The sequence below is a fragment of the Pteropus alecto genome, unplaced genomic scaffold, assembly GCF_000325575.1.
Source record: "Pteropus alecto unplaced genomic scaffold, ASM32557v1 scaffold20, whole genome shotgun sequence".
Classification (NCBI taxonomy): domain Eukaryota; kingdom Metazoa; phylum Chordata; class Mammalia; order Chiroptera; family Pteropodidae; genus Pteropus; species Pteropus alecto.
Window position 1 is genome coordinate 10,052,599 of NW_006436298.1, and position 9,314 is coordinate 10,061,912.

The window sequence follows — 9,314 nt, forward strand, 5'->3', positions numbered from 1 at the left end:
GAGGGGGTCCAAAAACTACTCCTCAGGTTTACTAATTCACTAGAATGACTGACAGAACTCAGGAAAACACATTAACTGGTTTATTACAAATAATACAACTCAGGAATAGCCAAATAGAAGAGATGCATAGAGCAATTCTTAGGGGGAGAGGCACAGAGCTTCCATGACTTCTCTGGGTGCATCACCCTCCCAGCGCCCTCACTAACCCAGAATTATTTTGACATTCTAGGCATTCTTTTCGGCAAGCAGAAATGAGACAAATATGGCTAAATGCATTGGCCAGTTTATCAAGTAGCCATTGCAAACCTCCTCTCCCTTGCAGTTCCCCCTGATAGAAGGTGCAACACTTAAATATTCTATTTTCCCGCTTTTCTTGCACCTGGGGATGGCCATGTGATAGAGTCTTGGCCAAAGAGACAAAAGGAGACGTCTTCTGAAGAAGTTCAGGGAACATTTTTTCTGATAAAAGAGAAAGGCAGCTAGTATGCCCCATTCATCTATACTTCTTTTGAACTGTAGAGGAGGCAAAACTTTTCTCAGACTTCTTAGGGTCTCTGGCTAAACCTGAGAATTAAGTTGACGTAAGACAGATTAAGGGGAGAAAAGCACAGAAATTTTATTTTTATATCTACATGGGAAACTTTACAGGAAAATGAAGACCCACAAAGCATTTAGACCGAAGTGCTCATATACTAGGTTGAACAAAGAGTAGTAATTGTGAAAACATAACTAAAATATATGGGAAGGCTAAGGGAAGGTAAGGGTTATTTTAAAAAAGTCTATTTGTGCAGGTTTCTCTTGGCTTCAGCCTACTACCTATGATAATAACAATGTTCTTTTCTTCCTGGTATGGAGAGAGAGTCTTTCATATGGGAGTTTTATCTCCTGCTTTCAGGAAGAAAAGGGGAGGTCAGAATGCCCTCTTTGCATCTGCTATTTTTCAAGTGCCTCTAGCTCCAAATGATCCTTATGCCCAAGTGGCATATTTTAGGGTGGCATATTCTACTCTTCAGAACCCGGATGTAATACCTGAGCTTCAGCAGCCATCTTGGACCATGTGTCAAAGGCCAGCAGAATTGGAGAGGTCCTAGCCTTAACACTGTTAAGCTACTGAACCAATGCCAGTAATTACTTACTTTCAGATTTTCTTGATAGAGATGAGGGGAAAACGTTTAAGCCTCTGTGAGTTAGGTTCTCCATTACCTGTAACTAAAATGAATAATTCAAAAGCAACTCTGCCATACATATTGATTGCCCATGTGCAGAGAAATATTTCCTAGTATTTAGGTAGTAACCCCAAATGTAAATTCTACTATGCTGCCTTGAATTGTTTTTTAATCACTCCATATGTATTACTACAAGTTGAAGTCCTTAATCATGAGAACCATATCATTTACCTTATTTAAAATTTCTACAATCCCTGAGCAGGTCTGGACAATTAGAAAAGTGCTTTGTAAATACAATATTCTTTTCATAAGGCGCTAGGGCTCCAGATAAGGTACATCCTCAGAATCTGTAAACAGTTTCAGAAAACAGTACCCTTTAGAACCAAACACACACAAAATAACTAATATGATTCATTATATACAGAAGTGACTCACCTTATGAGAGAGCTTAAAGACGTGTGACTGCAGAGAACAATGTTTTGTGAATAAGAAAACCAGAATATAGCCACTGGGCAAAATATTAAATTGAATCTACATCTCACATTACACTCAAGAATAGACTCCAAAGGAATCAGAGATCTTAATGTAAAGAACAAAACCAAATGAGTACTGAAAGAAAACACAGATGAATTTCTTTATAACCTGGGTGTGGGGAAAGGCTTCTGAATTATAATTCAAAATCCAGATGCAATAACAGACTATATCAAAAAACAAAAAACAAAAAAAAACTTTTGTGTAGCAAAAATATAAGCAAAGTCAAAAAGACAAACTGGAATATTTGCAAAATATATCACAAATAATGGGCTAACTCATAACAAGAAGCACACTTCAAATCTAATAGCATACCGTGGAGTAACAGTGACATAGATTAGAGCATCCCTGTAAGCAAGCACAAACACATTAGCATTCACTACCTACCTCTCATTCGCTTTAGAGTTTAAAAGTTAAATCTTACGAGCAGAAAGGTTGGCATGCTTAACTATCTACAGATAAACTCTTCTAAGAGTTTGAGAGTTTCAAATGTAGTGTGCATAAAAGTTCTATCAATGTAAAAACAAAATATATATACTATTTTTTATGAAATATAAAGAGATTTTAAGGATATTTTTGACTGACATTTTCTCTCCCCACATGATTAAAAAAAAAAACCGCCTTGAGATCCTGCTGGAGTTCCTTTTTTGCACTGATTTTAAACCCTAACTCCCACGAATGATATGCCTCCTCTGTCTGACAAAGATGAGATCTTTAGATATCGGAAACAGTGAAACTCCATTTGTGTGTAAGGAGCTTCTCGAATTCCTACGTAACTACCCATCAGCTTTCTTGTCTTTTCTTTGAAATACTGCAATAAATGTTGATTTCACTTGATTAGACAAGTTTCTGCTTAACAGTATTTATAAGGTCAGAGTTTCACTATTGTAGAATCATCAACAAATATATATTGATCACTTTCCATGTGTAAACTAGAGTACTTATAAGCTTAAAAATATTGACAGCCACTAGTTACGGGGACCAGTCCTACTCAGAGGACGAGGACAACCAGAGTGAGAAAATAAGAGGCCTTTAGAATGTGGTTTGTGAATAGGACACTATTGCCCAGGCATTAGTAAGGAATTATAAAAACTTCAGGGGAAACAGCGCCAGCTTCTAAAACAGCTGAAGGCTTGTAGTTAAAAGAGGCCCAATGAGAAAAGGAAAGAAATGAAAAGGCTGGTATGGTGACCCATAATGCAGTCCTCACAACAGAAAGCTACCCCTTGCCACATCTGTTCCTGTGTTACCTTCAGCTGCAAGTGAGGTAGACAGTTCTTGGCAGGCTGAAGTCTACTCCCTTCAAGTGCCTATCATCAAGTCTCTCAAATTTTTTTTTTTTTTGGCCTCTTGGCTTTTCCAAAGTCTCAGTATCTCAGCCCTTGCACATATAGAGGGTCCCCAACAGAACTGAGCCCCAGTAGCCCACAATGGTAACTTTTTGTTGCTATGAGAAGGGCACCTAAAGACCGAGACCAGCCAAATGGTCTCACTCTCACTTTACCCCCTATTAAATACAATGCCAAGCAATGTCAGATGTTACCATACATGGTTTGAGCTCTTTACCAAAATAGGGATTATCTGGTGGTCCAGCCAGTCCTAGATTTCAAAAGAAAGATGATTCTTTGGTGAGGAACAGGGTAGAGACACAGAGCTTTGTCCACAGCCTACAGCCAAGCTCCTGTAGGGTTTCCACAGCAACTGTTTCAATAAAGGGCTGGCTAAGGGGAGGGGCTGTTCTGGCTGCTTTTATTACCTTCTTTAGAGCAAAAATTATTAGCCCATAGTGACATCAATTAAAATTTTCTTAACATTTCTTGGGGTATATGGGTCAAATTTCTTCTTAAATTATTTATAGTGACATATATTTCAAAAGAACAAGCAAGTGGGAGTTCTGAATAGAGAGGCACTTAGCAGCCTTTGCCGATGAGTAGCCTCTCTTCCTGGAGGAAGCACAGAGACATTGGCAGTGCCTTTCTTGAAAACGGTGGGTAGTTTGCTAATCTCCCTCACTTTCCACAAGAAGGAAATGTCAGCTTTAAGGATGCTAAGAACTAGCTAGGGAAATTTTACCAAGAGCATCTCAAAACATCCTGTTACTGAAGTAGTACATGCTACTCAAAGCCTGGAAGGTGCAAAGTGGAAGGAAAAAAGTAAGATTTTAGGGATGAGCCAAGGCCAGAAGACAACAGTGTTTGCTGGGCCCCCGAACTGTGGGCTTTAGAAGCATCAGCAACTGCAGCTTCAGTTCAATCCGCTGAGGCAAAGGTGGAAAGAACTGGAAACCTTTTCAGGGAGGCAAAATTCACAGGCCTAAGACATTTCAAAGCGGGAGGCAGCAATTGTGGTACAGAACTGAACAGCATACAAAGCATAGTAGGTATTAAAAAATGCAGAGATGAAAGCAGGAGATCTGGATTATGAAGAAATCAAGACCACAAATTGGCTGGAAAGTTGCTGTAACTCATTCATTCAATGTTGCAAGTGTTTGACATAGAGCAATAAATAAGGTCAGTGAGGTTCTTTATTCTAAAAAGGGAGCCCACTTTGCTAGTTTCCTAGATTATTTTCTTATGTTGGACCATTTGTGATATATGTTTTTGGTAGATTTAGCTAAAAGTCAAGTCTAGGTGTCTATTGACATTTCAAGCTAATGTTTATAAAATACAGATCTTTGATTTATGTTTTTTCCTATGCCCCAAAAACTTGATAGTAAAATTGTTTCTTGCTGTTAAGGGATCAACAACTGTATTGGGTACTTATTGTGTGCTCACTCAATGCAGGAACATCATGAAAGACACAGAAGTGGGAACCTTTCTTCAATTCTGAGCTGGGCACGTTGTTGCTAGAAATAAAGATTACATTCCCCAGCTCCCTTGTTGCTAGGTATGGCCTTGTACTCTCTGGCCATTGAGAAACTATGAGAAGGGTGCTGACTCAGCTGTGAAGGGCCCTTTTTTTGCCCTTTTGTTTTTACTTTGCTCCTTCCAGAAATGCAGATATGAAGTATGGAGCTCCTGTTGCCATCCTAGACCACAAGGTGACCCTGAGGATGGAAGACACATGCTGAGGATGGTGAGGCAGGGAGACAGAAGAATCAGAAAGCCTCCTGGGTTGCCATGCTAATCCTAGACTACCTACCCCCAGTTTCCTTTATCCAAAAAAGAAAGAAATGCTTGTCTTGTTTAAGCCACTTTTAGTTCAGGTTCTGTTAGATGTAGCTAAATTCATTTGCAATTTGTAGTAGATATAGTTAGAGTCCTATATACTGTTTGGGCCACTTTTACCTATGAGTGAAAATAATTCTGTATTAAAAAATTGCCTACTCTGTGCAGCTTTGTATTGAAAGATTGCCTACTGTGTGCAGCTCTAGGAAATTGCTCTTTGGTGTCTCCTTCAATAGGGCTGCTCAGGAAAGCTGGTTTCTCCTTAGATAGGGCTGCTCAGGGAAGCTGAGGAGAGTCCCTTTGAGCCATTATCCTTCTTCGTTTTCTTCAATTCTTGCCTGGTGAAATCTTATCTACCTCCTTCTAAACTTCCTTCCCCACCCCTCTTCCCATTATAATTTCCTTCTGGTCTCTCTCAATTGGGAGCTAAACAAAGCTAGAGAGAAAGGTTAGAATTGGGAGAATGAATAGGAAGGAAATAGGACTTGACAACTAAGCTGGATGCAGCCTTGTATTAAATGGCTCACTTCGCACTTATCAATTGAGACCAGGACCGGGTTTGTTACTGAGGGATAAAAAGTAGTGCTCATTCCTGGGTCAATTTTTTTTTCTTTTTCACCTCCTTTCTTGGTCTTCTGTTGACTCCTTTGTGACCCAGTCACCTTAGCTAAGAATCCTAGGAATATTAAGAATGAACACTCACTCCTCATTATACATAGTTTGTTTCTATCTTGTGTGAGCAGTCTTTTTCCTTAAAAAAAAAAAAAAAAAGTATCCAATACAGCTGATACCTACTTCCCAACTGCTTCTATAAAGCTCCAGAAAGACCTAAACAGAGGAGTGGGGAACTGTGAAGAAAACAACAAACAAAAGCACAAACAATGAAAGCAGGCTCAGCAGAGAGAAGCGATCTTTAATATGTGTACCCTTTCCTGTAGAGACCTTTGCTCTCAACTTCAAAAGAGGCTTCAGCTACTATTTTCAGCTACTAGTTTAGAATATTCTGCCTAATTAATTTTCTGCTCCTGTATGTATGTTACCTCCATTCTCATGCTCACAATCTTGGCTCTGGTGGCTAAACTAGCCTTCTTGCAAACCACTTCCTCCCCTTGTTCAAAACACACCACACTCCAAACTCCATGCCTTATCTCTTTACTCAGTGGGCTCTCTGCATACCTCACTCAGAACGCTTACCATGTCATCTGGAAAGGATCTGTTCGTGTATGTTTTCTCATTTAACTATGTACCTTGAGTGCCTATCCTTTAGCTTAGCACTGAGTAGGTCTTCAGTGAATATTCTTGAGCTTGGGCAGGGAGTGACAATCAGTCATAGTATCTGCCAAAAGCTAAGTAACCAATCACTTGAAATGTACTGGTTAAAAAAATTACCCCTAAAATTCAAAAAAAGAAAGATTGTACAAGACAAAGAAAGAAAACTGCCCAAGATCAGAAGATATAAATTTGAACACAACTTTGAACTATGAATGGTAAATAAGTAAAACTCTTTGCTGATATTACAGAAGTCTTTCACAATAGAGCATCAGAAGCTTCAACAATCATGATGTAGTCTAATACAAAACAGTGTATATTAAGCTAATGCAAGAGATAAGTACAGTGGATTTAGAGCATGTGCTTGGGAACTAGATTTCAAAATTGATATTCCAGCTCTGCCACTTCTGAGTTGTGTGAATTTAGGCAGGTTACATAATTTCTTTGTTTCTGTAGCTTATTTGTAAAAAACAGATGCTACTAATGCTTTCCTCATAGAATTGTTATGAGAATTAAATAAATATAAATAAAGCACTTAGAAAAGCAGCTGGTACATAGAAAGCTGTATGTCATAATCATCATCGTTATTGTTAAAATTCTCTGTCTTAATGCAGGACCCATGACAACAAAAAGGAACAAAAAGTGAAGGCCAGAGGTCTAACATGTTTACACAAGTAAATGCTAAGGGCAATGTGAATTAAGATGGTAATGTGGGTTGTTCATTACTTTAAAAGAGGCTCTTAAAATTATACTTCTATAAACTTTTTGCTCTGAAGGTAAACCACAAGAAAAGAAGGCACATAGATCCCCTTGACACGAAATTTGTGGCCAGGCCAAATTTTGTGATTTATCATTAAATGCCAATTATTAGTTAAGTGCAATAAAGATTCTTTTGAAATACATTTTGGAATCATACAGAAATTGTCTCAAGAACATAAAACCAAACAATTAGAATTTCTTTATTGCTTGCTTTTGAATGCATATGCTCATTGGAATTCTCAATTAAGCAAAGTTTAAGAATGGAAGTTTCCAAACCTTGGTCTGAAACCTTCTGGGGAAATTCCTTCATAATCCTTATCTTGTGCTGGCTGGAAAATTACTGCTTGGCTATCGCCTATGGGAACATAGGCTATCACCCATGGGAACATAACATTCTAACTATAAGCTTTCTGCTTCTGTACTCTTGCTTGCACAACCGACCTGTGGGTTGACAGGTAGTGAATAAGACAAAAATAGACCTTTGTGTTTAAGACAGAATGAGGAATGGGATTTAGGGCTTAAAAACCCTGTACCTCTACATTTTGGGGCTGCTTAATTTGGGGTCTGCGTACCCCTGGCAGACCCCGCTGGCTGCATAAAGAGCATGTTTCCTATGACTCACTGATTTCTGGGGTCCGTGTGTCTTTCGGCGGCTGGCGGCTACAACAATCTGAATTTATATTAGCAAGCAATTGTATAATCTGTAACTTCTGATTCTGAAATCTCTGGCCCTGCAGACTTCTAGGGACATTAAAAGTATGACAGTTTCTAAGCTCTTAGTACTTACACATCTTTTTCTTTTTCTTTACTTTTCTTCTTTCTTTTTCCTTTTGATAAGACTAGTGATAGAATATTGCAATCTTCGGTTAGTTCACCTCAGTCTTTTTCATTGTGAAAACTTTTTCCTTCCATTATAATTAATTCAACAAATTAATTCAACAAATAGCATCTATTCTGTGAAGAGATGTAAGGTTCATAAAGGCAGTTTCCATGTTTGTCATGTTTGTCTCTGTATTTCCACTGTCAACTATGGTTTGCACATAGTGGACATTACAAAAGTATTTGGTAAAGAGGTATGAATAAAGGTCTTATACTGAAGCAGTGGAGTATAGCAAAACAAGCAAAAGCTTTAGATCTGGGTTCAAATTCCAGTTTTTCGAATTATCTATGTAATTAAGTGATTTTAATCAACCCATTTTTTTTTGTAAATGGAGATAACATCTATTTTATAAGAATTATGAGAATTGAGCAAGATAATAGTTTCTTACAATGCCTACTGTGTATATATATATATAGTATGTTCTAGGGATTGTGTTTCAAAATACAGCTCTTTAAAAATTGAATTAAAAAACTGAATAAAAACAGGATTACAATTCCTGTTTTTAATAAATTTCCAAATACTATAAAAAAACAAGTCATAGAATATTATGGAAATGTTATGGGTGCTCAAAGTAGGAAGAGATGAAGTGTGTTTGAGGGAATCAGGAAAGGAAGTGGCATGTGAAATGGCCCTTGAAGGATAGTTAGGATTTCAACAATTTAAAAATGTAGGCATTTCCAGATTAAACAAAGAATTACAAGCAGGAGGTAAAAAAGTACTGAGTGTGACTGGAAAAAAAGGCCAGTTACTCTTCTGGCTGAAATGTAGGGTTGACACAGGGAAGTTGTGAGAGATATACAGAAAATGTTGGGTGGGGCCATATTGGTGGTGCCCAGTTCTTTACTCTAGTAGGCAACTCCTGATGGTTTGGGGGCAAGCCTACTGAATGAGTAATAGGATTGGAAGGTGGAAGCACCAAGAGTGGAGAGACCAGTTAGGAGAGGTTATAGCACTATTTCAGGTAAGAGGTAATACAAGCCTGCAGCAGAAGGAGGGCAGAGGGAATGCAAAGACACGGGAGAGGCACATTTCAGAGAGAATCCAAGCATGTGACTAGTGCCTGGCACTGGAGGAAGGGAGTGGGGCGGGGGTGGGGGAGGGTGGGGGCGGTGGAGAGACAGAGGAGAGACCCCAATGACTGGAGTCATTTTTGGGTAAGTCACAGGAAGATGAAGGCTTCGATTTGGATACTAGTCAGCTTGAGTTTTGGGTTGCACCTCACTGCCACCTTCCCCTTTTTACATTCCTCTTTTTTCCAGGCCACCTCCACTTCCCTTCATCTCTCTCCTCTAAGTAATTGAGCTTTCTATCCTCAACCTGACCTGCATTTTACCTTCACGCTCCACTTCCGCTCTTCATTTTTATTCTCACAGCCAGGGTGACACAGGTCAGGGTCCTGGGCTGTACGATACTCCACCCGCCAGATGCCCTACAGTCTTCGTCGAGGCCGCTTCCACGCTTGCGTCCCCACAGCTCTTTGACCAATAAGCAGGCCCTAGTGCTGGGACTCGACTAGCTATTGGTTGGCCGAGCCATGGTGAG

General features: G+C 39.1%; 1 protein-coding gene across 4 annotated transcripts in view; it reads right to left on the minus strand.

The window, feature by feature from the left end:
* The window catches only part of ANKRD31 (ankyrin repeat domain 31), a 141,632-nt gene extending 132,324 nt beyond the window's left edge, over positions 1-9,308 (minus strand). Inside the window, exons 1-3 of one of the 4 annotated variants that reach the window (XM_025047709.1) lie at positions 9,106-9,308; positions 7,680-7,731; positions 1,137-1,209 (exon numbers count right to left, since the gene is read on the minus strand). The gene's annotated coding sequence lies outside the window, so the exon portion shown is untranslated. Of the gene's footprint in view, positions 1-1,136; positions 1,210-1,397; positions 7,259-7,679; positions 7,732-9,105 lie in introns of those variants that run through there. The other 3 variants (XM_025047710.1, XM_025047711.1, XM_025047708.1) reach the window with 3 other exon arrangements.
* Positions 9,309-9,314: the final 6 nt, after the last annotated feature.